General features: G+C 36.5%; 1 pseudogene; it reads left to right on the forward strand.

The window, feature by feature from the left end:
* The first annotated feature begins 4926 nt into the window (after window positions 1-4926).
* On the forward strand, window positions 4927-5026 carry LOC141510531 (U6 spliceosomal RNA; annotated as a pseudogene).
* The last annotated feature ends 1576 nt before the right edge of the window (window positions 5027-6602 follow it).

The following is a 6602-nucleotide window of genomic DNA, read 5'->3' on the forward strand; positions in this document are numbered from 1 at the left end:
AATAAAAATAACTGTGAATGTTATCATTTTCACAAGAGGCCTAGGAACCCAGAGACGTGATCCAAATATCAAGTGAATACCAGTGTGCAGAAATGTGAGATAAAGACCCCTGATATGAATGTGATTAGGCATTATTATCAGATACCCTACAGAGTGGCAAACAGCCAATCGAGTATTCAGAGTTTGCTGTCCATCTGGCTAGCCCTGGAAAGCTTATCTCCAATCTTTGGCAAAAAAGACACCAGTTATCCAGGCCTGCCTATCAAAAGTGAGAATGAGCATTTGCCTAAAACCAATCTGATCTTACACACTATTTTTATTCTAGAGAAATGAATTTAGGTCCTTTGCTAAAAACAATAAAAGTTGAACATCTGCTTCTTTTCTTCATTTCAACTGTTTAAGCCTTTTTTTCCAGTTCCTTCTTCTGTGCTTTCATCGAATATTTAAAACCTGCATAGCTTCTCTTATACTTAAAATTTAGAAGAAATATACATGTAACTATACGCATATGCATATATACTTACATGCATGTGCTTGTCTATATATACACACACATTTATTCATATATGCACATACATACCAACACACATGAAGATATGCATGTACAATATGTGTGTATACACACTTTGATTATGTGTATGAGTGCTATCAAAATGCATGAATATGAGGGTTACCAAAAGAAAATATTGTGTTAGTAGAAGATCCTATCTTTCTGAATGTTAAAATATGACAGTATTATTGTAAATACTTAGGGCAAAATTTCCATGAACTAGGAAAACTATAATTGCAATCCCTGATTGTGGTTCAGGTCACAGTACCCACATCCCCAGGTAAGAAGGCCAACTTCTAGTTTCTTCTGAAAATCTGATTTCTTCTGAATTGTAATGGAGGACTTTGTTACAGATAAGATAGTGTAACAGACAACTGCTACAGAGTAGGGCCTTGGTAGAAGGAGACTTTTAAACCCAGTCATTAACCTTTTTTATTCCATTTTACTCATATATAAAGCAATAAATTAGATCCAATGGTTTCCAAGGTGTTTCAGTTCTAACTTAATTAATGTGAAGGGTGTAGAATCAGAAAGTCAGATAATATTTCTATAAAATACAAACCAAAAAGCCAAAGTTCTATAAAATGATAAAAAGACAATGATGATAAAATAATAGTTTGGGAAACAAAAAGAACTTTGCAAATTCTATTGTCAATCTGTCTTCTAATTGTAAATGGAAGATGCTGAATCCAAGGCAGCTTAAATGATTTGCCCAGTCATCCAAGTAGTTAGTTATAAACAGCTACAGTAAACAATCATAATTTTCCATTCCCTAACTTCTACAGTGAAGGGATAATGCTATATTACTCAACTTTATCATTTTATAAATCTTTGTTTTTCTGGTTTATATTTTTATAGTTGTATTTTCTGGCTTCCTGATTCTACACACTTCACATTAGTTCACCACTCTTTCTGTGTTTCTTTGAATTCTATATCTTTATCATTTTTTTTAAAACAGCAACAAAATCTGTTGACTTTACGCACCACAATTTTTTCCATCCTTTCCTAGTTAATGGGTACTACCTTTCCTTTCAATTATTTGCTAACATAGACACACAGCATCTTCCTTAATAATGGAATGGAAAATGATTTTTTGAAATGTCCTACCTATCATTTTTGAGTGGCATGAAGATCAACATATCATTACAATTCCCTTTGGAACTGTAAGATAAAGAAAGATGATTTCACTGAGGCTATACATAACATGGATATCTGGGCATCTCCCTTCTCCTTCAATGGCATGAGCTGTAATCAAGTTCTACAGTCCTCCCTCCATCCAGGGCAAGGACATAGTTGTCTCAGTCATGTCTCTAATTCACCATGGTGCTGCAGTGTGCAAAGGGTCTTATAGATTAGGCTGCTGCCACCTGCAGCCTTGATATTCTGGTTCTTAAACTGTGTACTAATGAATTTTAAACCACATTATATTAATAATGAGACTTCAGAACCAGAACAGTTAAAATAGTGATGTAATCTTTGCTGGCAGAGATCAAGAGCATTAGACATGAATACCTTTAAGACAGTCTAGCAGTGGTGTGTTGTTCCTGCCTCTCTGACAGCTGTTGAAAGATTTTCTATTATTATCTTACATTAAAAAAAAACAGCATTATAAGGAATTACTGACTTACAGCTTTGTAGTGACGTGTGAACCACTGTGGCTGCAAATGCATGTTCTGCAACATCTGGTTTACAGGTGTGAATGTGGCCAGTTGAATGATTTGCTCATTAGTGTCTGCTTTGGAAGAAAAGTCATTAAATTCCTGGTAATCTATAAGGGGACAAACACAACCTTTAAAAACACAAAACCTTTGGGGCCAATCACAACCTTTAAAAACACAAAACTTTTGGTTAAGTTAGTTTTACTAAATTGAAGCTATCCCTCTCCCTCCCCCTATTTTTTCCAGATTACCAAACAGTTGGTATTCCATTAAGGTCATGACAAAGATATGGAATGGCTGTGTTGGTAATTTTAAAGGCAATTTGGAGAAGGTCCATTCTTAGCTCTCAATTTGTTAGAAGAGAAAGAAGCAGATGAGAGAAAGAAAATATTTTGCTCAAGATCAGCTAGGTGGTGCCAAAGAGGGACTGGATACCTTGGTCTCTTGCTAAAAGTTAAACTTTTGCAAAACATGACAGGGTGGAGACAAATAAAAATAGAAGATGACATAGGAAAAATTTTAAAAATGGCAAACTCTTGAAGTCACTGTTGCTTCACAGATGGCTTTTATTCTTAAGAAGATTAAATGCTCACGCATATTTCTATTTTTTCTTGCTATTTGATTAAAAGTTCATCAAAAAATTCATATTGACTTTTGAGAATACAACCTTTCATCTCACATTATGACAAGACGATATGCTTTTATTATTTTCCTACTAATAAAGTGGGATGAGAGAAAGTAAAGGAAATAAAAAGAAAACCATGAAAGAAGATCATGGAGAAATACTGATTTTACAGTCAGCTCATTCCAGTGGAAAATATGACAGATTAGGAAGCAGTGGGTTCAATTCTTCACTCTTCAATTTAATACCTCTGTGGTCCTGGGCCAACAAGAAGCTTACTGGGTTTCAGTTTATCATGAATAAAATGAAGATGTGGGACTAAATGATCCATGAATTCATTTTCAGCTGAATATCTATGACCTTATGATTTAGAACTTGTTTGGACATCTACATCAATTTCCTTATTTTACAGAGGAGGAAACTAAGTGCCAAGAGAAAAATTGACATTCTCGAGGTCACACAGGTAATAACCAGCAAAATTGGAATGTGGAATCTGATTCTCTTACTCCAAATTCAGCTTTGTCAATTGCATTATTCTGCTTGCTTGAACCTAGTGCTTGAGTTCATTCAATTAGCATTTAGACATAGACTTGTAAGTAAGAGGACATTTCTATAGCACTTTGAAGTTTCCCACTGTTTTCTTTACAACTTCTGAATTAGATAATTAATTGACACAAAGGAAGAATTTAGGTTTCTAGAAGTAAGATTTTAACAAGGGCACATAACCAGCAAATATTTCAAATTAGTAATCAACATGTATTAATTTTTTAATATAGATCAGATATTTTGTTAAGCTCTGGAGAGACAAGGAATTGCAAAAACATACTATGCCTTCAAAAACCTTATATTCAAATGAGAAAAATAAATAATTTGTTTCATGAAAAATGTATGCATCACATAAACATATGATTTATAAATATATTTTAATATATATATATATATATGTGTGTGTGTGTGTGTGTGTGTGTACATGTCTTTATATGCACCCATATATAAATGTTTATCAATGTATAAGATCAGAAGGAAGGTAGTAATATTTGTTATTTCTCCTTCACGTTGAGGATGACCAATGACATCACAAGGTGATATCTTGACTTGCACTTAAACTTGATTTAAGTGAGGCAGAGCTACTCTAAATGATCCACCTCATTCCAGGATGTAATTTCGGTATCTCAACAAGTATTAATCACTCCACAGCATCTGCTTCAGTTACTTTCATAAAAATTAGTCTATCCTTCCATGAAGGAAATTTTACAACCTTCAGGTAGTCATCTCTCAACACACCAATGGGTTGGAGGCTTTTTGCTCACCCTCAATCTCATTTAGTTCATCTGCTTAGACAGTATTACTGGGCGGTGGGCACTTTGCATACCACAGCTTTTTGTAGTGGAAGATGAGAATTAAGTGAAAGGTGGTTACCAAAGATGGCTAAGCTATTGTGGAAAGTTCTCAACAAGCTCTTATACTAGTGGTTTAGATACAAACATTCTTACATAGGAACTACTAGTGGATCTGGGAAAAAATACTCCTAAAGAAATAAAGAATAGAGTTTTGTAGTAGATGAAAACCAAGAGATAAATGTGAAGGGGTAGGAAAATGATATAGGCTTCCAGGGATAGCTAATTTAAAGCTATGGGAATAAGAAAAGGAGATTCACATTTTAGGAATAACAGAGTAAATGACCCCAGGCTAGTGGCATGAAGTAAAATGTAAGAAGGTGGATAGGCAGGAATGTTCCAAGTTATGACTTTTAAATAAATACTGAGCAAAGGGCTTTATTCCAAAATTAATAGGGGACCATTAAAATTACTAAGCATAAATATATATTTTCAAATAATTTACTTGTTCATTGAATAAAATGTATGAATTAGAGTGAGGGGAGGCTGGGAGCAGCATGAATGTTAAGAAACTTATTGTAATTGTCTGGACAAGAGATGTCCAGGACCTGATTAAATTAAATCAAAGAAGGGGACTTATAGGAAAGGTGTTACTTAAGGGAAAATGGCAAAGTTTGGCTATGAACTGAATATATTGGATGAATAAGTTGTAAGCTTGAATCTTTGAGATTCTGCTATATCAAACTATCTATTCAATGTGTACCTTGTGTTACTTATTCTAAAATTGCAACAATAGAGAACATTAGCACGGTCCCTGCACAAGGATGACATTCAAATTCATGAAGTGTACATACTTTGGAGGGACTAATAAGTGGTGCAGTAGATAGAGTACTAGCCTAGGGGTCAGGAGGATGAAAGTTAGTACTCAGACTCAGACACTTGACACTACTACTAGCTATGTGACCTTGGACCAATCACTTAACCTTGATTGCTTCACATTGCTTCACATCTGGTCACCCTGATTCATATGTGGCCACTGAATCCAGATGACTCTGGAGGAGAAAGTGGCACTGGTAGTTTAGCACAGCACTCCTCTCACTCAAATCCATGTGGTTGTCAAGGAATGACTTGACGTCACCCTCTTTGAAAATGAAGGACATGTTCCAGGCAAGATGGTGGAAAGAAGAGAGACACTGTTCTAAGTGCTACTGGTTCCTTCACAAAAATAACATGAGGGGCAGCTAGGTGGCATAGTGGATAAAGCACTGGCCATGGAGTCAGGAGTACCTGGATTCAAATCCAGTCTCAGACACTTAATAATTACCTAGCTGTGTGGCCTTGGGCAAGCCACTTAACCCCATTTGCCTTGCAAAAACCTAAGAAAAAGATAACATGAAAGAAAACAGAAATTCAATCTACATTAAGAGAAGATAGAACAAGAACACCTAGCAAGAAGGTCTGTCTCAGGGGACTGTGGGTGTACCAAGAGTGCAGACCAGAGAGCCAGCACAGGGACAGCAGTGGGGTGAAGACAGAGGACCAGCCTTAGCCACAGAGACTTGGTAAATGATGGATCTGAGGAACCATGGAATCTTTGGGAGTTGAGGAGCTCTGATGAGCCCCAGTTGACTGAAGGATGAGTTCCAACATGAAGTTTCATAGCATACCTGAAAAATTACCAGCTGAGCAAGAGATCTAAGATCTGTGTTTTTGCAGGGTCCTCTTCCCAGAAAGAACCATCATGCCCTGCCTCCCCCCCCTCCCCCCCAGGCTCAGGTATGGGCAACAGAGCTCACTCAGCCTAAATGGAGATTAACTCCCTCTCCCAGGGCCCAGCATATTGTTCAAGGTCAACTCAGATACTGCTTCTGAGGGCCTCAAACACTCCAGAGAAAGCAACTAGAACCACCTACTGGCCAGCCTGTGGAATTAATAAACCAAGTGAACAAAGCCTCTAGGGTTTTCAAAAACAAACTTCTGAGAGCCAGTCCCTCACCCAACAGAAGATCCTAGGGAAATGAAGAAAGTTGAGTGAAAAGGCAGACCCATGGAAAAATACTAAGAAGAAATAGATTCTAATCCAGCGAGATCTAATATTCCTGAGGAGAATATGAATTGGTCTCCAGTCCAACAAAGACTTCCTTGAAGAAATAAAGGAAAAGAAATTCAAGAGAAAATTAACATCTCACAACAACAACAACAAAAAAAACAAATCCAGGAGCAGCTAGGTGGCATAGTGCACAAAGCACTGGCCTTGGAGTTTGGAATACCTGGGTTCAAATCCGGTCTCAGACACTTAATAATTACCTAGCTGTGTGGTCTTGGGAAAGCCACTTAAGCCCATTTGCCTTGCAAAAACCTAAAAAAATGAAAACAAAAGAAAACAAAACCTTGTAACATACAATTGGAAAAATTCAAAATGAGAATATTTCTCT

This window comes from Macrotis lagotis, chromosome 1 (assembly GCF_037893015.1).
Source record: "Macrotis lagotis isolate mMagLag1 chromosome 1, bilby.v1.9.chrom.fasta, whole genome shotgun sequence".
NCBI lineage: Eukaryota > Metazoa > Chordata > Mammalia > Peramelemorphia > Peramelidae > Macrotis > Macrotis lagotis.